This window comes from Ranitomeya imitator, chromosome 6, assembly GCF_032444005.1.
Source record: "Ranitomeya imitator isolate aRanImi1 chromosome 6, aRanImi1.pri, whole genome shotgun sequence".
NCBI classification, from domain to species: Eukaryota; Metazoa; Chordata; class Amphibia; order Anura; family Dendrobatidae; genus Ranitomeya; species Ranitomeya imitator.
The window spans coordinates 10,301,893-10,324,828 of record NC_091287.1 but is presented as its reverse complement, the minus strand read 5'-3'; the positions used below and the strand labels follow the sequence as shown (position 1 = coordinate 10,324,828).

Genomic DNA, 22,936 nt, shown 5'->3' with positions numbered 1-22,936 from the left:
GATTTGACCAAGAAGGGTGCTGATGTGGTCAGTTGGTCTTCTGCTGCTGTAGAGGCTTTTCAGGAGTTGAAGCGTCGTTTTTCTTCTGCCCCTGTGTTGTGCCAGCCAGATGTTTCGCTTCCGTTTCAGGTCGAGGTTGATGCTTCTGAGATTGGAGCAGGGGCTGTTTTGTCGCAAAGAAGTTCTGATGGCTCGGTGATGAAGCCATGTGCTTTCTTTTCTAGAAAGTTTTTGCCTGCTGAGCGCAATTATGATGTTGGCAATCGAGAGTTGTTGGCCATGAACTGGGCATTCGAGGAGTGGCGTCATTGGCTTGAAGGAGCCAAGCATCGCGTGGTGGTCTTGACGGATCACAAGAATTTGACTTATCTCGAGTCTGCCAAACGGTTGAATCCTAGACAGGCTTGTTGGTCGCTATTTTTCTTCCGCTTTGATTTTGTGGTTTTGTACCTTCCAGGCTCTAAGAATGTGAAGGCTGATGCCCTGTCAAGGAGTTTTGTGCCTGACTCTCCGGGTGTTCCTGAGTCGGCGGGTATTCTCAAAGAGGGGGTAATTTTGTCTGCCATCTCCCCTGATTTGCGGCGGGTGCTGCAAAAATTTCAGGCTGATAGACCTGACCGTTGCCCAGCGGAGTAACTGTTTGTCCCTGATAAATGGACTAGTAGAGTTATCTCTGAGGTTCACTGTTCGGTGTTGGCTGGTCATCCGGAAATCTTTGGTACCAGAGATTTGGTGGCTAGATCCTTTTGGTCGGCCTTCTTTGTCGCGGGATGTGCGTTCTTTTGTGCAGTCCTGTGGGACTTGTGCTCGGGCTAAGCCCTGCTGTTCTCGTGCCAGTGGGTTGCTTTTGCCCTTGCCGGTCCCGAAGAGGCCCTGGACGCATATTTCTATGGATTTTATTTCGGATCTCCCCGTCTCTCAAAAGATGTCGGTCATTTGGGTGGTTTGTGATCGCTTCTCTAAGATGGTCCATTTGGTACCCTTGTCTAAATTGCCTTCCTCCTCTGATTTGGTGCCATTGTTTTTCCAGCATGTGGTTCGTTTACATGGCATTCCGGAGAACATCGTTTCGGACAGAGGTTCCCAGTTTGTTTCGAGGTTTTGGCGAGCCTTTTGTGCTAGGATGGGCATTGATTTGTCTTTTTCTTCGGCTTTCCATCCTCAGACAAATGGCCAGACTGAACGAACCAATCAGACCTTGGAAACATATCTGAGATGTTTTGTTTCTGCTGATCAGGATGATTGGGTGTCCTTTTTGCCTTTGGCTGAGTTCGCCCTTAATAATCGGGCCAGCTCGGCTACTTTGGTTTCGCCGTTTTTCTGCAATTCTGGTTTCCATCCTCGTTTCTCTTCAGGGCAGGTTGAGCCTTTGGACTGTCCTGGTGTAGATACTGTGGTGGACAGGTTGCAGCAGATTTGGACTCATGTGGTGGACAATTTGACATTGTCCCAGGAGAAGGCTCAACGTTTCGCTAACCGCCGGCGCTGTCTGGGTCCCCGAATTCGTGTTGGGGATTTGGTTTGGTTGTCGTCTCGTTATGTTCCTATGAAGGTTTCCTCTCCTAAGTTTAAGCCTCGTTTCATTGGTCCGTATAAGATTTCTGAGGTTCTCAATTCTGTGTTGTTTCGTTTGACCCTTCCAGCTTCTTTTGCCATCCATAATGTATTCCATAGGTCGTTGTTGCGAAGATACGTGGCGCCTGTGGTTCCATCCGTTGATCCTCCTGCCCCGGTGTTGGTTGAGGGGGAGTTGGAGTATGTGGTGGAGAAGATTTTGGATTCTCGTATTTCGAGACGGAAACTCCAGTACCTGGTCAAATGGAAGGGTTATGGTCAGGAAGATAATTCCTGGGTCTTTGCCTCCGATGTTCATGCTGCCGATCTGGTTCGTGCCTTTCATTTGGCTCGTCCTGGTCGGCTTGGGGGCTCTGGTGAGGGTTCGGTGACCCCTCCTCAAGGGGGGGGGGGGGGGGGTACTGTTGTGAATTCTGTTGTCAAGCTCCCTCCTGTGGTCATGAATGGTACTTTGGCTGGTTCTGTCCATGGGCTTCCTCTGGTGGTTGTGAGTGGGGCTGCGGCTTCTGAATTTCCTTCCACAGGTGACGAGGTTAATTCGTTAGCTGGCTGCTCTATTTAACTCCACTTAGATCATTGCTCCATGCCACCTGTCAATGTTCCAGTATTTGTCTAGTTCACTCCTGGATCGTTCTTGTGACCTGTCTTCCCAGCAGAAGCTAAGTTCCTGCTTGTATTTCTTTAGTTTGCTATTTTTCTGTCCAGCTTGCTATTTTGATTTTTGTCTTGCTTGCTGGAAGCTCTGGGACGCAGAGGGAGCGCCTCCGCACCGTGAGTCGGTGCGGAGGGTCTTTTGCGCCCTCTGCGTGGTCTTTTTGTAGTTTTTTGTGCTGAACGCAAAGTTACCTTTCCTATCCTCAGTCTGTTCAGTAAGTCGGGCCTCACTTTGCTAAATCTATTTCATCTCTGTGTTTGTAATTTTCATCTTTACTCACAGTCATTATATGTGGGGGGCTGCCTTTTCCTTTGGGGAATTTCTCTGAGGCAAGATAGGCTTATTTTTTTATCTAGCTAGTTCCTTAGGCTGTGTCGAGTTGCATAGGGAGCGTTAGGAGCAATCCACGGCTATATCTAGTGTGTGTGATAGGATTAGGGATTGCGGTCAGCAGAGTTTCCACGTCTCAGAGCTCGTCCTATATTATTTGTATCTATCACGTCATTCCGTGTGCTCTTAACCACCAGGTCCATTATTGTCCTTACCACCAGGTCATAACACATGTCCTCCATTACTGACGTCCGTGGGAATCATACTGCACTCGGATGATATCTGAGTGCAGCGTGATGGTTCTCCCATAGACCTACGTGTGATACGATTCTCGTATGCAATCACATAGTAACATAGTACCATAGTTAGTAAGGCCGAAAAAAGACATTTATCCATCCAGTTCAGCCTATATTCCATCATAATAAATCCCCAGATCTACGTCCTTCTACAGAACCTAATAATTGTATGATACAATATTGTTCTGCTCCAGGAAGACATCCAGGCCTCTCTTGAACCCCTCGACTGAGTTCGCCATCACCACCTCCTCAGGCAAGCAATTCCAGATTCTCACTGCCCTAACAGTAAAGAATCCTCTTCTATGTTGGTGGAAAAACCTTCTCTCCTCCAGACGCAAAGAATGCCCCCTTGTGCCCGTCACCTTCCTTGGTATAAACAGATCCTCAGCGAGATATTTGTATTGTCCCCTTATATACTTATACATGGTTATTAGATCGCCCCTCAGTCGTCTTTTTTCTAGACTAAATAATCCTAATTTTGCTAATCTATCTGGGTATTGTAGTTCTCCCATCCCCTTTATTAATTTTGTTGCCCTCCTTTGTACTCTCTCTAGTTCCATTATATCCTTCCTGAGCACCGGTGCCCAAAACTGGACACAGTACTCCATGTGCGGTCTAACTAGGGATTTGTACAGAGGCAGTATAATGCCCTCATCATGTGTATCCAGACCTCTTTTAATGCACCCCATGATCCTGTTTGCCTTGGCAGCTGCTGCCTGGCACTGGCTGCTCCAGGTAAGTTTATCATTAACTAGGATCCCCAAGTCCTTCTCCCTGTCAGATTTACCCAGTGGTTTCCCGTTCAGTGTGTAATGGTGATATTGATTCCCTCTTCCCATGTGTATAACCTTACATTTATCATTGTTAAACCTCATCTGCCACCTTTCAGCCCAAGTTTCCAACTTATCCAGATCCATCTGTAGCAGAATACTATCTTCTCTTGTATTAACTGCTTTACATAGTTTTGTATCATCTGCAAATATCGATATTTTACTGTGTAAACCTTCTACCAGATCATTAATGAATATGTTGAAGAGAACAGGTCCCAATACTGACCCCTGCGGTACCCCACTGGTCACAGCGACCCAGTTAGAGACTATACCATTTATAACCACCCTCTGCTTTCTATCACTAAGCCAGTTACTAACCCATTTACACACATTTTCCCCCAGACCAAGCATTCTCATTTTGTGTACCAACCTCTTGTGCGGCACGGTATCAAACGCTTTGGAAAAATCGAGATATACCACGTCCAATGACTCACCGTGGTCCAGCCTATAGCTTACCTCTTCATAAAAACTGATTAGATTGGTTTGACAGGAGCGATTTCTCATAAACCCATGCTGATATGGAGTTAAACAGTTATTCTCATTGAGATAATCCAGAATAACATCCCTCAGAAACCCTTCAAATATTTTACCAACAATAGAGGTTAGACTTACTGGCCTATAATTTCCAGGTTCACTTTTAGAGCCCTTTTTGAATATTGGCACCACATTTGCTATGCGCCAGTCCTGCGGAACAGACCCTGTCGCTATAGAGTCACTAAAAATAAGAAATAATGGTTTATCTATTACATTACTTAGTTCTCTTAGTACTCGTGGGTGTATGCATACCTCCCAACCGTCCCGGATCCAGCGGGACTGTCCTGATTTTGACAGTCAGCCCCGCGATCCCGGGCGGGACATTAATTGTCCCGCACTGGTTGGGAGGTATGTGATATTACCCGGTCAGCTGAGAGCTCCGAGTCCCTGCACCAGGCCTGCACAGCAGCAAACCACATGATGGCTGCTCTGTGCACAGGACCTGTGATGAGGTCACAGGATGGGTGGAGTCAGGGTGTCACATGATCGGGAGGAGGACCTCCGTGTACAGGACTTTGCTGGTTGCCATGGCGCCGGAGGAGGGTAAGGCAGCGTATGTGTGAGGTCAGGAGGTGTTTACAGTGTGGATGTAGCAGAGCCGCGTGTGTACGAGGTGTACGGAGCCGTGTGCATGAGGTGTATGGAGCGCAGCCGCGTGTGTACGAGGTGTACAAAGCACAGCCGCGTGTGTACGAGGTGTACGGAGCCGTGTGTACGAGGTGTACGGAGCGCAGCCGCGTGTGTACGAGGTGTACGGAGCACAGCCGCGTGTGTACGAGGTGTACGGAGCGCAGCCGCGTGTGTACAAGGTGTACGGAGCACAGCCGCGTGTGTACAAGGTGTACGGAGCACAGCCGCGTGTGTACGAGGTGTACGGAGCACAGCCGCGTGTGTACGAGGTGTACGGAGCACAGCCGCGTGTGTACGAGGTGTACGGAGCACAGCCGCGTGTGTACGAGGTGTACGGAGCACAGCCGCGTGTGTACGAGGTGTACGGAGCACAGCCGCGTGTGTACGAGGTGTACGGAGCACAGCCGCGTGTGTACGAGGTGTACGGAGCACAGCCGCGTGTGTACGAGGTGTACGGAGCACAGCCGCGTGTGTACGAGGTGTACGGAGCACAGCCGCGTGTGTACGAGGTGTACGGAGCACAGCCGCGTGTGTACGAGGTGTACGGAGCGCAGCCGCGTGTGTACAAGGTGTACGGAGCACAGCCGCGTGTGTACAAGGTGTACGGAGCACAGCCGCGTGTGTACGAGGTGTACGGAGCACAGCCGCGTGTGTACGAGGTGTACGGAGCACAGCCGCGTGTGTACGAGGTGTACGGAGCGCAGCCGCGTGTGTACAAGGTGTACGGAGCACAGCCGCGTGTGTACAAGGTGTACGGAGCACAGCCGCGTGTGTACGAGGTGTACGGAGCACAGCCGCGTGTGTACGAGGTGTACGGAGCACAGCCGCGTGTGTACGAGGTGTACGGAGCACAGCCGCGTGTGTACGAGGTGTACGGAGCACAGCCGCGTGTGTACGAGGTGTACGGAGCACAGCCGCGTGTGTACGAGGTGTACGGAGCACAGCCGCGTGTGTACGAGGTGTACGGAGCACAGCCGCGTGTGTAAGAGGTGTACGGAGCACAGCCGCGTGGGTGAAAGGTGTACGGAGCGGAGTCGTGTGTACGAGGTGTACGGAGCACAGCCACGTGTGTACGAGGTGTACGGAGGACAGCCGCGTGGGTGAAAGGTGTACGGAGCGGAGTCGTGTGTACGAGGTGTACGGAGCACAGCTGCCTGTGTACGAGGTGTACGGAGCACAGCCGCGTGGGTGAAAGGTGTACGGAGCGGAGTCGTGTGTACGAGGTGTACGGAGCACAGCTGCCTGTGTACGAGGTGTACGGAGCACAGCCGCGTGTGTACGAGGTGTACGGAGCACAGCCACGTGTGTACGAGGTGTACGGAGCACAGCCGCGTGTGTACGAGGTGTACGGAGCACAGCCGCGTGTGTACGAGGTGTACGGAGCACAGCCGCGTGTGTAAGAGGTGTACGGAGCACAGCCGCGTGGGTGAAAGGTGTACGGAGCGGAGTCGTGTGTACGAGGTGTACGGAGCACAGCCACGTGTGTACGAGGTGTACGGAGGACAGCCGCGTGGGTGAAAGGTGTACGGAGCGGAGTCGTGTGTACGAGGTGTACGGAGCACAGCTGCCTGTGTACGAGGTGTACGGAGCACAGCCGCGTGGGTGAAAGGTGTACGGAGCGGAGTCGTGTGTACGAGGTGTACGGAGCACAGCTGCCTGTGTACGAGGTGTACGGAGCACAGCCGCGTGTGTACGAGGTGTACGGAGCACAGCCACGTGTGTACGAGGTGTACGGAGCACAGCCGCGTGTGTACGAGGTGTACGGAGCACAGCCGCGTGTGTACGAGGTGTACGGAGCACAGCCACGTGTGTACGAGGTGTACGGAGCACAGCTGCCTGTGTACGAGGTGTACGGAGCACAGCCGCGTGTGTACGAGGTGTACGGAGCACAGCCACGTGTGTACGAGGTGTACGGAGCACAGCCGCGTGTGTACGAGGTGTACGGAGCACAGCCGCGTGTGTACGAGGTGTACGGAGCACAGCCGCGTGTGTACGAGGTGTACGGAGCACAGCCGCGTGTGTACGAGGTGTACGGAGCACAGCCACGTGTGTACGAGGTGTACGGAGCACAGCCGCGTGTGTACGAGGTGTACGGAGCACAGCCGCGTGTGTACGAGGTGTACGGAGCACAGCCGCGTGTGTACGAGGTGTACGGAGCACAGCCGCGTGTGTACGAGGTGTATGGAGCGGAATCGTGTGTAAGAGGTGTACGGATGAGAGCAGAGTGTGAAAGGTGTATGGAGCATAGCCGCGTGTGTACGAGGTGTGCGGAGCAGCGTGTGCAATGTGTTTAGAGCGGAGCCGTGTGTGTATGAGGTGTACGGAGTAGTGCCGTGTGTGTACGAGATGTATGGAGAGGAGCCGTATGTGTATGAGGTGTACGCAGTGGAGCCGTGTGTGTGCAAGGTATACGGAGCGGAGCAGCTTGTGCAATGTGTATGGAGCGGAGCGGTGTGTGTATGAGGTATACGGAGTAGTGCCGTGTGTACGAGATGTATGGAGCGGAGCCGTATGTGCATGAGGTGTATGGAGCGGAGCCGTGTATGAGGTGTATGGAGCGGAGCTGAATGTGTACGAGGTGTACGGAGCGGAGCCGTGTGTATGAGATGTATGGAGTGGAGCCGTGTGAACGGAGCGGAGCCGTGTGTGTATGAGATGTATGGAGTGGAGCCGTGTGTGCAAAGTGTACGGAGCGCAACCGCGTGTGTAGGAGTAGCTATGTGTGGCCATTATACAGTATGGAGCATCATGTGTGGCCATTATACAGTATGGAGCATCATGTGTGGCCATTATACAGTATGGAGCATCATGTGTGGCCATTATACAGTATGGAGCATCATGTGTGGCCATTATACAGTATGGAGCATCATGTGTGGCCATTATACAGTATGGAGCATCATGTGCGGCCATTATGCAGTATGAAGCATCATGTGCAGTCATTATGCAGTATGAAGCATCATGTGCAGTCATTATACAGTATGGAGCATCATGTGCGGTCATTATACAGTATGGAGCATCATGTGCGGTCATTATACAGTATGGAGCATTGTGGGGTCATTATACAGTATGAAGCATTGTGGGGTCATTATACAGTATGGAGCATTGTGGGGCCATTATACAGTATGGAGCACTGTGTGGCCATATTTTTTTGTTTATAATTATTCTTTATGAACAGTGTGATCAGAAGTGCTAAATGGGTGTGGTTGAGACGTGGATATGGGTGGGACTAGTGAATGGGTGTGGTCAGAGGCGTGGCCTAAAATTTGCCGCAGCGCGCATTGCGCGCCGCAAACTTTGTCCCTCTTTCCCAGCTTCAAAAGTTGGGAGGTATGGTGTATGCCACGAGTACTAATTGCAGAATCACACAATGCTGCAATTGTTTCCGCATGCAGATTCGGTATGGGACAATAATCGCACACGTGATCTGCTCCATAGTTTAACATTGGACCAAATACAATCTGATTATCGGATCGCACTCGTCCAATTTCATCGCAAGTGTGAGCGAGCCCTAAGGGTTAATGTCAGTCCATAGTTTATTGTGCAGATGGGTGTTATTGTAATCCGTGTGCAGACGATGATTATAATGGGTCAGGAGGACAGAGGGGCTTTGTCCTTTGTGGCTTTTTGAGCCTCGGGGAATCTAATTTTGGGCGACAGTTGTGAGCTGCTATTTGTGTGCGCGGCGGCTCGATATAGTCCTGGGGGAGGGGACGCTCGAAGCCGCAGAAGTCACCGCATTACTTTATATAGCGAACGTTCTGTCTCCAAAAAATAGAAATCCAGAACGACAGTACGGATTAAGTGAGACAAGTAGATCCATGGTGGACGCGGACCCTCCTCGGTCTGCAGTAGATTATATATATTATATAGACTATATACAGCTTTCTGGATTGTGAGTGGAATTCCACAGCCGCAGTGTGGACTGACACAGGGATGTAGGGAGCAGCCGGGAGAATATAGGATAATAATAGGGTTTATTGTCCACTGACGTGAATCTTCCGGGCCCCAAATAAATCTGCAGAAGGGCCCCGCACCCACAACGTGACTGATAATGCTGCCGCACTGTTATAATCAAAGAGGTATATATCAGACCCCCCAAAAAGTACGTTTAGGGGACAACTTGTTAATCTATAGGGGTCTAGGAACCATCAGCGATACAGAGAAAGGGGCCAAGAAAACCGCTCTCTGCAGACCCCGACACGCGTCCTCTGCGCACCCAGACACGCGTCCTCTGCGCACCCAGACACGCGTCCTCTGCGCACCCAGACACGCGTCCTCTGCGCACCCAGACACGCGTCCTCTGCGCACCCCGACACGCGTCCTCTGCGCACCCCGACACGTCCTGTGCCCACCCCGACACGCGTCCTCTGCGCACCCCGACACGCGTCCTCTGCGCACCCCGACACGCGTCCTCTGCGCACCCAGACACGCGTCCTCTGCGCACCCAGACACGCGTCCTCTGCGCACCCAGACACGCGTCCTCTGCGCACCCAGACACGCGTCCTCTGCGCACCCAGACACGCGTCCTCTGCAAACCCCGACACGCGTCCTCTGCAAACCCCGACACGCGTCCTCTGCAAACCCCGACACGCGTCCTCTGCAAACCCCGACACGCGTCCTCTGCAAACCCCGACACGCGTCCTGTGCCCACCCCGACACGCGTCCTCTGCGCACCCAGACACGCGTCCTCTGCGCACCCAGACACGCGTCCTCTGCGCACCCAGACACGCGTCCTCTGCGCACCCAGACACGCGTCCTCTGCGCACCCAGACACGCGTCCTCTGCGCACCCAGACACGCGTCCTCTGCGCACCCAGACACGCGTCCTCTGCGCACCCAGACACGCGTCCTCTGCGCACCCAGACACGCGTCCTCTGCGCACCCAGACACGCGTCCTCTGCGCACCCAGACACGCGTCCTCTGCGCACCCAGACACGCGTCCTCTGCGCACCCAGACACGCGTCCTCTGCGCACCCCGACACGCGTCCTCTGCGCACCCCGACACGCGTCCTCTGCGCACCCCGACACGCGTCCTCTGCGCACCCCGACACGCGTCCTCTGCAAACCCCGACACGCGTCCTCTGCAAACCCCGACACGCGTCCTGTGCGCACCCCGACACGCGTCCTGTGCGCACCCCGACACGCGTCCTGTGCGCACCCCGACACGCGTCCTGTGCCCACCCCGACACGCGTCCTCTGCGCACCCCGACACGCGTCCTGTGCGCACCCCGACACGTCCTGTGCCCACCCCGACACGCGTCCTCTGCGCACCCCGACACGCGTCCTGTGCGCACCCCGACACGTCCTGTGCCCACCCCGACACGTCCTGTGCCCACCCCGACACGCGTCCTCTGCGCACCCCGACACGCGTCCTCTGCGCACCCCGACACGCGTCCTCTGCGCACCCCGACACGCGTCCTCTGCGCACCCCGACACGCGTCCTCTGCGCACCCCGACACGCGTCCTCTGCGCACCCCGACACGCGTCCTGTGCCCACCCCGACACGCGTCCTCTGCGCACCCCGACACGCGTCCTCTGCGGATCCCGACACGCGTCCTCTGCACACCCCGACACGCGTCCTGTGCCCACCCCGACACGCGTCCACTGCACACCCCGACACGCGTCCACTGCACACCCCGACACGCGTCCTCTGCAAACCCCGACACGCGTCCTGTGCCCACCCCGACACGCGTCCTCTGCGCACCCAGACACGCGTCCTCTGCGCACCCCGACACGCGTCCTCTGCGCACCCAGACACGCGTCCTCTGCGCACCCAGACACGCGTCCTCTGCGCACCCCGACACGCGTCCTCTGCGCACCCCGACACGTCCTGTGCCCACCCCGACACGCGTCCTCTGCGCACCCCGACACGCGTCCTCTGCGCACCCCGACACGCGTCCTGTGCGCACCCCGACACGTCCTGTGCCCACCCCGACACGCGTCCTCTGCGCACCCCGACACGCGTCCTCTGCGCACCCCGACACGCGTCCTCTGCGCACCCCGACACGCGTCCTCTGCGCACCCCGACACGCGTCCTCTGCGCACCCCGACACGCGTCCTCTGCGCACCCCGACACGCGTCCTCTGCGCACCCCGACACGCGTCCTCTGCGCACCCCGACACGCGTCCTCTGCGCACCCCGACACGCGTCCTCTGCGCACCCCGACACGCGTCCTGTGCCCACCCCGACACACGTCCTCTGCGCACCCCGACACACGTCCTCTGCGCACCCCGACACGCGTCCTCTGCGCACCCCGACACGCGTCCTCTGCGCACCCCGACACACGTCCTCTGCGCACCCCGACACACGTCCTCTGCGCACCCCGACACGCGTCCTCTGCGCACCCCGACACGCGTCCTCTGCGCACCCCGACACGCGTCCTCTGCGCACCCCGACACGTCCTGTGCCCACCCCGACACGCGTCCTCTGCGCACCCCGACACGCGTCCTCTGCGCACCCCGACACGCGTCCTGTGCGCACCCCGACACGTCCTGTGCCCACCCCGACACGCGTCCTCTGCGCACCCCGACACGCGTCCTCTGCGCACCCCGACACGCGTCCTCTGCGCACCCCGACACGCGTCCTCTGCGCACCCCGACACGCGTCCTGTGCGCACCCCGACACGCGTCCTGTGCGCACCCCGACACGCGTCCTGTGCGCACCCCGACACGCGTCCTGTGCCCACCCCGACACGCGTCCTCTGCGCACCCCGACACGCGTCCTCTGCGGATCCCGACACGCGTCCTCTGCGCACCCCGACACGCGTCCTCTGCGGAGCCGTATGTGCATGAGGTGTATGGAGCGGAGCCGTGTATGAGGTGTATGGAGCGGAGCTGAATGTGTACGAGGTGTACGGAGCGGAGCCGTGTGTATGAGATGTATGGAGTGGAGCCGTGTGAACGGAGCGGAGCCGTGTGTGTATGAGATGTATGGAGTGGAGCCGTGTGTGCAAAGTGTACGGAGCGCAACCGCGTGTGTAGGAGTAGCTATGTGTGGCCATTATACAGTATGGAGCATCATGTGTGGCCATTATACAGTATGGAGCATCATGTGTGGCCATTATACAGTATGGAGCATCATGTGTGGCCATTATACAGTATGGAGCATCATGTGTGGCCATTATACAGTATGGAGCATCATGTGTGGCCATTATACAGTATGGAGCATCATGTGCGGCCATTATGCAGTATGAAGCATCATGTGCAGTCATTATGCAGTATGAAGCATCATGTGCAGTCATTATACAGTATGGAGCATCATGTGCGGTCATTATACAGTATGGAGCATCATGTGCGGTCATTATACAGTATGGAGCATTGTGGGGTCATTATACAGTATGAAGCATTGTGGGGTCATTATACAGTATGGAGCATTGTGGGGCCATTATACAGTATGGAGCACTGTGTGGCCATATTTTTTTGTTTATAATTATTCTTTATGAACAGTGTGATCAGAAGTGCTAAATGGGTGTGGTTGAGACGTGGATATGGGTGGGACTAGTGAATGGGTGTGGTCAGAGGCGTGGCCTAAAATTTGCCGCAGCGCGCATTGCGCGCCGCAAACTTTGTCCCTCTTTCCCAGCTTCAAAAGTTGGGAGGTATGGTGTATGCCACGAGTACTAATTGCAGAATCACACAATGCTGCAATTGTTTCCGCATGCAGATTCGGTATGGGACAATAATCGCACACGTGATCTGCTCCATAGTTTAACATTGGACCAAATACAATCTGATTATCGGATCGCACTCGTCCAATTTCATCGCAAGTGTGAGCGAGCCCTAAGGGTTAATGTCAGTCCATAGTTTATTGTGCAGATGGGTGTTATTGTAATCCGTGTGCAGACGATGATTATAATGGGTCAGGAGGACAGAGGGGCTTTGTCCTTTGTGGCTTTTTGAGCCTCGGGGAATCTAATTTTGGGCGACAGTTGTGAGCTGCTATTTGTGTGCGCGGCGGCTCGATATAGTCCTGGGGGAGGGGACGCTCGAAGCCGCAGAAGTCACCGCATTACTTTATATAGCGAACGTTCTGTCTCCAAAAAATAGAAATCCAGAACGACAGTACGGATTAAGTGAGACAAGTAGATCCATGGTGGACGCGGACCCTCCTCGGTCTGCAGTAGATTATATATATTATATAGACTATATACAGCTTTCTGGATTGTGAGTGGAATTCCACAGCCGCAGTGTGGACTGACACAGGGATGTAGGGAGCAGCCGGGAGAATATAGGATAATAATAGGGTTTATTGTCCACTGACGTGAATCTTCCGGGCCCCAAATAAATCTGCAGAAGGGCCCCGCACCCACAACGTGACTGATAATGCTGCCGCACTGTTATAATCAAAGAGGTATATATCAGACCCCCCAAAAAGTACGTTTAGGGGACAACTTGTTAATCTATAGGGGTCTAGGAACCATCAGCGATACAGAGAAAGGGGCCAAGAAAACCGCTCTCTGCAGACCCCGACACGCGTCCTCTGCGCACCCAGACACGCGTCCTCTGCGCACCCAGACACGCGTCCTCTGCGCACCCAGACACGCGTCCTCTGCGCACCCAGACACGCGTCCTCTGCGCACCCAGACACGCGTCCTCTGCGCACCCCGACACGCGTCCTCTGCGCACCCCGACACGTCCTGTGCCCACCCCGACACGCGTCCTCTGCGCACCCCGACACGCGTCCTCTGCGCACCCCGACACGTCCTGTGCCCACCCCGACACGCGTCCTCTGCGCACCCCGACACGCGTCCTCTGCGCACCCCGACACGCGTCCTCTGCGCACCCAGACACGCGTCCTCTGCGCACCCAGACACGCGTCCTCTGCGCACCCAGACACGCGTCCTCTGCGCACCCAGACACGCGTCCTCTGCGCACCCAGACACGCGTCCTCTGCAAACCCCGACACGCGTCCTCTGCAAACCCCGACACGCGTCCTCTGCAAACCCCGACACGCGTCCTCTGCAAACCCCGACACGCGTCCTCTGCAAACCCCGACACGCGTCCTGTGCCCACCCCGACACGCGTCCTCTGCGCACCCAGACACGCGTCCTCTGCGCACCCAGACACGCGTCCTCTGCGCACCCAGACACGCGTCCTCTGCGCACCCAGACACGCGTCCTCTGCGCACCCAGACACGCGTCCTCTGCGCACCCAGACACGCGTCCTCTGCGCACCCAGACACGCGTCCTCTGCGCACCCAGACACGCGTCCTCTGCGCACCCAGACACGCGTCCTCTGCGCACCCAGACACGCGTCCTCTGCGCACCCAGACACGCGTCCTCTGCGCACCCAGACACGCGTCCTCTGCGCACCCCGACACGCGTCCTCTGCGCACCCCGACACGCGTCCTCTGCGCACCCCGACACGCGTCCTCTGCGCACCCCGACACGCGTCCTCTGCAAACCCCGACACGCGTCCTCTGCGCACCCCGACACGCGTCCTGTGCGCACCCCGACACGCGTCCTGTGCGCACCCCGACACGCGTCCTGTGCGCACCCCGACACGCGTCCTGTGCCCACCCCGACACGCGTCCTCTGCGCACCCCGACACGCGTCCTGTGCGCACCCCGACACGTCCTGTGCCCACCCCGACACGCGTCCTCTGCGCACCCCGACACGCGTCCTGTGCGCACCCCGACACGTCCTGTGCCCACCCCGACACGTCCTGTGCCCACCCCGACACGCGTCCTCTGCGCACCCCGACACGCGTCCTCTGCGCACCCCGACACGCGTCCTCTGCGCACCCCGACACGCGTCCTCTGCGCACCCCGACACGCGTCCTCTGCGCACCCCGACACGCGTCCTCTGCGCACCCCGACACGCGTCCTGTGCCCACCCCGACACGCGTCCTCTGCGCACCCCGACACGCGTCCTCTGCGGATCCCGACACGCGTCCTCTGCACACCCCGACACGCGTCCTGTGCCCACCCCGACACGCGTCCACTGCACACCCCGACACGCGTCCACTGCACACCCCGACACGCGTCCACTGCAAACCCCGACACGCGTCCTGTGCCCACCCCGACACGCGTCCTCTGCGCACCCAGACACGCGTCCTCTGCGCACCCCGACACGCGTCCTCTGCGCACCCAGACACGCGTCCTCTGCGCACCCCGACACGCGTCCTCTGCGCACCCCGACACGTCCTGTGCCCACCCCGACACGCGTCCTCTGCGCACCCCGACACGCGTCCTCTGCGCACCCCGACACGCGTCCTGTGCGCACCCCGACACGTCCTGTGCCCACCCCGACACGCGTCCTCTGCGCACCCCGACACGCGTCCTCTGCGCACCCCGACACGCGTCCTCTGCGCACCCCGACACGCGTCCTCTGCGCACCCCGACACGCGTCCTCTGCGCACCCCGACACGCGTCCTCTGCGCACCCCGACACGCGTCCTCTGCGCACCCCGACACGCGTCCTCTGCGCACCCCGACACGCGTCCTCTGCGCACCCCGACACGCGTCCTGTGCCCACCCCGACACACGTCCTCTGCGCACCCCGACACACGTCCTCTGCGCACCCCGACACGCGTCCTCTGCGCACCCCGACACACGTCCTCTGCGCACCCCGACACGTCCTGTGCCCACCCCGACACGCGTCCTCTGCGCACCCCGACACGCGTCCTCTGCGCACCCCGACACGCGTCCTGTGCGCACCCCGACACGTCCTGTGCCCACCCGACACGCGTCCTCTGCGCACCCCGACACGCGTCCTCTGCGCACCCCGACACGCGTCCTCTGCGCACCCCGACACGCGTCCTCTGCGCACCCCGACACGCGTCCTGTGCGCACCCCGACACGCGTCCTGTGCGCACCCCGACACGCGTCCTGTGCGCACCCCGACACGCGTCCTGTGCCCACCCCGACACGCGTCCTCTGCGCACCCCGACACGCGTCCTCTGCGGATCCCGACACGCGTCCTCTGCGCACCCCGACACGCGTCCTCTGCGCACCCCGACACGCGTCCTGTGCGCACCCCGACACGCGTCCTGTGCGCACCCCGACACGCGTCCTGTGCCCACCCCGACACGCGTCCTCTGCGCACCCCGACACGCGTCCTCTGCACACCCCGACACGCGTCCTCTGCGCACCCCGACACGCGTCCTCTGCGCACCCCGACACGCGTCCTCTGCACACCCCGACACGTCCCCTGCGCCATTCATTGTCTATGGGACTGCCGGAGACAGACGACTACACGACCCCAATCAGCCAGTCCCCCCATCTTGTGGCCCTGGAGCATTGTGTACAATGATGTAAGGTGGGGACTGCGGCATCTTTGGGGTCTTCCTGCCTCTCTCCCTCCACAAGAACTGGGCAGGGGAAGGAACAAAGTGTCGTCATTGACCAATGTCCAGTGCTAATTATGGGGGTCCTCCTTCCACTGCCCCCATCATTGTAGTAATGGTGGCCTTCTGTCTCTGGGGTCCACTCTGACCCTAAACACCAGGAGGGAGAGAGGAGGGAGGGGCGCTGGCAGTGGGCGGTGCCGGCTGGGTGGGCGGTGCCGGCTGGGTGGGCGGTGCCGGCTGGGTGGGCGGTGCCGGGCGGGAGCAGCGGAGACACTTTCCCCACGTGTCACCGGCGGAGCGGAGGACGGTGAGGAGGCGGCGGCTACACTCTGCTACATTGTATCAGTATTTACAGACGGGGGGCGCGGTGACGTCACGGGGGGTCTACACTGTGTGATGTCATCGGCCACTGGGCGGAGTCCAGCTGTAGTTTGTCCCCAGGACGCCCCGTGCCCCCGACATTAGCTGCACAATGACAAGCTCCTCCCCCACAGGTGACTTGGCTCCTCCTCCCTGACACTTGAGCGTTTCGGGATCAATTCCTGCAGCTGTAAGACAGGTGTATACAGTCTATTACTCCCTGTTATCAGCCATTACTGGGGGAGGGGACTGTAGGACAGGTGTATACAGTCTATTACTCTCTGTTATCAGCCATTACTGGGGGAGGAGACTGTAGGACAGGTGTATACAGTCTATTACTCTCTGTTATCAGCCATTACTGGGGGAGGAGACTGTAGGACAGGTGTATACAATCTATTACTCTCTGTTATCAGCCATTACTGGGGGAGGGGACTGTAGGACAGGTGTATACAATCTATTACTCTCTGTTATCAGCCATTACTGGGGGAGGGGACTGTAGGACAGGTGTATACAATCTATTACTCTCTGTTATCAGCCATTACTGGGGGAGGAGACTGTAGGACAGGTGTATACAGTCTATTACTCTCTGTTATCAGCCATTACTGGGGGAGGGGACTGTAGGACAGGTGTATACAGTCTATTACTCCCTGTTATCAGCCATTACTGGGGGAGGGGACTGTAGGACAGGTGTATACAATCTATTACTCTCTGTTATCAGCCATTACTGGGGGAGGAGACTGTAGGACAGGTGTATACAGTCTATTACTCTCTGTTATCAGCCATTACTGGGGGAGGGGACTGTAGGACAGGTGTATACAGTCTATTACTCTCTGTTATCAGCCATTACTGGGGGAGGGGACTGTAGGACAGGTGTATACAGTCTATTACTCCCTGTTATCAGCCATTACTGGGGGAGGGGACTGTAGGACAGGTGTATACAATCTATTACTCCCTGTTATCAGCCATTACTGGGGGAGGAGACTGTAGGACAGGTGTATACAGTCTATTACTCCCTGTTATCAGCCATTACTGGGGGAGGGGACTGTAGGACAGGTGTATACAGTCTATTACTCTCTGTTATCAGCCATTACTGGGGGAGGGGACTGTAGGACAGGTGTATACAGTCTATTACTCCCTGTTATCAGCCATTACTGGGGGAGGGGACTGTAGGACAGGTGTATACAGTCTATTACTCTCTGTTATCAGCCATTACTGGGGGAGGGGACTGTAGGACAGGTGTATACAGTCTATTACTCCCTGTTATCAGCCATTACTGGGGGAGGAGACTGTAGGACAGGTGTATACAGTCTATTACTCCCTGTTATCAGCCATTACTGGGGGAGGGGACTGTAGGACAGGTGTATACAGTCTATTACTCCCTGTTATCAGCCATTACTGGGGGAGGGGACTGTAGGACAGGTGTATACAGTCTATTACTCCCTGTTATCAGCCATTACTGGGGGAGGGGACTGTAGGACAGGTGTATACAGTCTATTACTCCCTGTTATCAGCCATTACTGGGGGAGGAGACTGTAGGACAGGTGTATACAGTCTATTACTCTCTGTTATCAGCCATTTCTGGGGGAGGGGACTGTAAGACAGGTGTATACTTTCTATTACTCTCTGTTATCAGCCATTACTGGGGGAGGAGACTGTAGGACAGGTGTATACAATCTATTACTCTCTGTTATCAGCCATTACTGGGGGAGGGGACTGTAAGACAGGTGTATACAGTCTATTACTCTCTGTTATCAGCCATTACTGGGGGAGGAGACTGTAGGACAGGTGTATACAGTCTATTACTCCCTGTTATCAGCCATTACTGGGGGAGGGGACTGTAGGACAGGTGTATACAGTCTATTACTCCCTGTTATCAGCCATTACTGGGGGAGGGGACTGTAGGACAGGTGTATACAGTCTATTACTCTCTGTTATCAGCCATTACTGGGGGAGGGGACTGTAGGACAGGTGTATACAGTCTATTACTCCCTGTTATCAGCCATTACTGGGGGAGGGGACTGTAGGACAGGTGTATACAATCTATTACTCCCTGTTATCAGCCATTACTGGGGGAGGAGACTGTAGGACAGGTGTATACAGTCTATTACTCTCTGTTATCAGCCATTTCTGGGGGAGGAGACTGTAGGACAGGTGTATACAGTCTATTACTCCCTGTTATCAGCCATTACTGGGGGAGGGGACTGTAGGACAGGTGTATACAGTCTATTACTCCCTGTTATCAGCCATTACTGGGGGAGGGGACTGTAGGACAGGTGTATACAGTCTATTACTCCCTGTTATCAGCCATTACTGGGGGAGGGGACTGTAGGACAGGTGTATACAGTCTATTACTCCCTGTTATCAGCCATTACTGGGGGAGGGGACTGTAGGACAGGTGTATACAGTCTATTACTCCCTGTTATCAGCCATTACTGGGGGAGGGGACTGTAGGACAGGTGTATACAGTCTATTACTCCCTGTTATCAGCCATTACTGGGGGAGGGGACTGTAGGACAGGTGTATACAGTCTATTACTCCCTGTTATCAGCCATTACTGGGGGATGGGACTGTAGGACAGGTGTATACAGTCTATTACTCCCTGTTATCAGCCATTACTGGGGGAGGAGACTACAATCTATTTTTCCCTGTTATCAGCCATTACTGGGGGAGGGGACTGTAGGACAGGTGTATACAGTCTATTACTCCCTGTTATCAGCCATTACTGGGGGAGGGGACTGTAGGACAGGTGTATACAGTCTATTACTCCCTGTTATCAGCCATTACTGGGGGAGGGGACTGTAGGACAGGTGTATACAGTCTATTACTCTCTGTTATCAGCCATTACTGGGGGAGGGGACTGTAGGACAGGTGTATACAGTCTATTACTCCCTGTTATCAGCCATTACTGGGGGAGGAGACTGTAGGACAGGTGTATACGGTCTATTACTCCCTGTTATCAGCCATTACTGGGGGAGGGGACTGTAGGACAGGTGTATACAGTCTATTACTCTCTGTTATCAGCCATTACTGGGGGAGGAGACTGTAGGACAGGTGTATACAATCTATTACTCTCTGTTATCAGCCATTACTGGGGGAGGAGACTGTAGGACAGGTGTATACAGTCTATTACTCTCTGTTATCAGCCATTACTGGGGGAGGAGACTGTAGGACAGGTGTATACAATCTATTACTCCCTGTTATCAGCCATTACTGGGGGAGGGGACTGTAGGACAGGTGTATACAGTCTATGTCACGATTCCACTGACCGCTGTCACCAATGGGTCAGGATTCACACCGTGACCGTCACCCCTACGTCACGGATTGAGGTGACTTCAGGCCAACAGACGGCTATCACATGTGCAGAGGGGGGCTTATCCTAGTTATTCCTCCACTCCACGATGTGATGAAAAACCACACACAAGGCTATTGACCTCTTAGCTTACAGCAGGGGCTTATTCTAGGTATCCCACTGCTTTTCTATATACCACGAACTGCAGGGATTTATGTATATCCCGCTTACAGTTCCACTTAACACTTGCAGCTCTCTGGCGCCCCCCTTACTCTCAGGTCAGATTAGGTACTGCACCCTGGGTAATTAGTCGCCAGGAAGGCTGCCTGCTATGTACTGGCTATTGGGCACGCTGCAGCGACGCGATAACTACTCCCACTCAGGCAGGAACAATAATTATCAAACCCGCAGTTGCTTCAGCATAATCCAACAGTCAGCGCACTTTCGCTGCCACCAGCTTCGATTAAGCGGGTCCGAAGCTAACCCAACACAACAGTAACAGTAGCGTATTTCCCTTCAGAAGACAGGGTAAGTTTAGAGCATGGATGAACGAACTAATATATAATAGTATATTCCATTGAAATTAATTAGGCAGTGCTGTATCAAAAATATTTTATAAAGAAGTTACAAATGAGACAATTGCAAATATGTACAAGGGTAATTATAACATTAAGGGAATAAATGAGAAAAAGCAACACTTACATGTTCAAAGCATGACAGGCAACCATGCTAGGGCAGTTTTTCCCATACGTCCCAGCTCATTTGGACGTGAGCAGGGCTCTTCCAGGACAAGACAAGAAATCAAGCAGCAAAGAGACATCAGCAGAAGACACAGCTGGGGAGCCTGCCACAAACTTAATACCTTAAGGCTTTGACATCACAGAAAGGCTGGCTTATCCAGACCCTCCTCTCTCTACATTCTGCCTAAACTTTAACTATTCTCTCTGATTTCTATAACTTCACTACAAAACGTGTCAGAGTCAGACCAAACCTATCATTCATCTCGGATTAACGTGAGCATTCTAATGAGATCAAATATGTCCTATCTGGGATACATATTTACAGAGAAAACCCTACTTCTTTACCAGACGGAGTTAGAAACCCGAGATTCATGGGATGTGTAGATACACCGAGTGAGACTACGAATATATATTTTCATGTTCCTAGCTTAAATCGTTTGCCTAATATCTAACAAAAACTAAACAAAGAATCTTTCCTGAATCTTGGAGCCACTTTTCCAGTTTGAACCAGAGAATGTGGGAGGGGTGAGGGACTTTCCTCTGAGCCTGGAATTTACGACCCCAGAGCAATAAAACCCCCTTCTAGCATACAGTCCGTAGCCCAGAGAGAAACAAGTAGAGTCAGCTAGTGAAGGGGGGGGGGGGTTTAGCCCACCTCATGGGCTGACGAGCAACTAAACTTATGTGATATTTCATAGCATATCGTGACAGTCTATTACTCTCTGTTATCAGCCATTACTGGGGGAGGGGACTGTAGGACAGGTGTATACAGTCTATTACTCCCTGTTATCAGCCATTACTGGGGGAGGGGACTGTAGGACAGGTGTATACAGTCTATTACTCTCTGTTATCAGCCATTACTGGGGGAGGGGACTGTAGGACAGGTGTATACACAGTCTATTACTCTCTGTTATCAGCCATTACTGGGGGAGGAGACTGTAGAACAGGTGTATACAGTCTATTACTCCCTGTTATCAGCCATTACTGGGGGAGGGGACTGTAGGACAGGTGTATACAGTCTATTACTCTCTGTTATCAGCCATTACTGGGGGAGGAGACTGTAGGACAGGTGTATACAGTCTATTACTCTCTGTTATCAGCCATTACTGGGGGAGGGGACTGTAGGACAGGTGTATACAGTCTATTACTCCCTGTTATCAGCCATTACTGGGGGAGGAGACTGTAGAACAGGTGTATACAGTCTATTACTCCCTGTTATCAGCCATTACTGGGGGAGGGGACTGTAGGACAGGTGTATACAGTCTATTACTCCCTGTTATTATTATTATTTATTATAGCGCCATTTTTTCCATGGCGCTTTACATGTGAGGAGGGGTGTACATAATAAAAACAAGTAGAGTAATAATGAGCATTACAAGTCCCGCCTGGTACAGGAGGAGAGAGGACCCTGCCCGCGAGGGCTCACAGTCTACAGGGGATGGGTGAGGATACAGGAGGAGAGAGGACCCTGCCCGCGAGGGCTCACAGTCTACAGGGGATGGGTGAGGATACAGGAGGAGAGAGGACCCTGCCCGCGAGGGCTCACAATCTACAAGGGATGGGTGAGGATACAGGAGGAGAGAGGACCCTGCCCGCGAGGGCTCACAGTCTACAGGGGATGGGTGAGGATACAGGAGGAGAGAGGACCCTGCCCGCGAGGGCTCACAATCTACAAGGGATGGGTGAGAATACAGGAGGAGAGAGGACCCTGCCCGCGAGGGCTCACAATCTACAAGGGATGGGTGAGGATACATGAGGAGAGAGGACCTTGCCCGCGAGGGCTCACAGTCTACAGGGGATGGGTGAGGATACAGGAGGAGAGAGGACCCTGCCCGCGAGGGCTCACAATCTTTAAGGGATGGGTGAGGATACATGAGGAGAGAGGACCCTGCCCGCGAGGGCTCACAGTCTACAGGGGATGGGTGAGGATACAGGAGGAGAGAGGACCCTGCCCGCGAGGGCTCACAATCTACAAGGGATGGGTGAGGATACAGGAGGAGAGAGGACACTGCCCGCGAGCGCTCACAATCTACAAGGGATGGGTGAGAATACAGTAGGAGAGAGGACCCTGCCCGCGAGGGCTCACAATCTACAAGGGATGGGTGAGAATACAGGAGGAGAGAGGACCCTGCCCGCGAGGGCTCACAATCTACAAGGGATGGGTGAGGATACAGTAGGTGAGGATAGAGCTGGTCGGGCAGAGGTTTGGTCGATCGGTGGTTACTGCAGGTTGTAAGCTTGTCGGAAGAGGTCGGTCTTCAGGTTCTTTTTGAAGGTTTCGAAAGTAGGTGAGAGTCTGATGTGTTGTGGTAGAGGGTTCCAGAGTAGTGGTGATACGCGAGAGAAGTCTTGTATGTGATTGTGGGAAGAGGAGATAAGAGGGGAGTAGAGTATGAGATCTTGTGAGGATC

At 55.1% G+C, this 22,936-nt stretch overlaps 1 protein-coding gene across 4 annotated transcripts in view; it reads left to right on the top strand.

The window, feature by feature from the left end:
* ALS2CL (ALS2 C-terminal like) overlaps positions 1-22,936 on the top strand; it is a 178,133-nt gene that overhangs the window by 22,640 nt on the left and 132,557 nt on the right. Inside the window, exon 1 of one of the 4 annotated variants that reach the window (XM_069729129.1) lies at positions 16,376-16,443. The exons of the other annotated variants lie outside the window; for them this stretch is intronic. The gene's annotated coding sequence lies outside the window, so the exon portion shown is untranslated. Of the gene's footprint in view, positions 1-16,375; positions 16,444-22,936 lie in introns of those variants that run through there. 4 annotated transcript variants of the gene reach the window in all.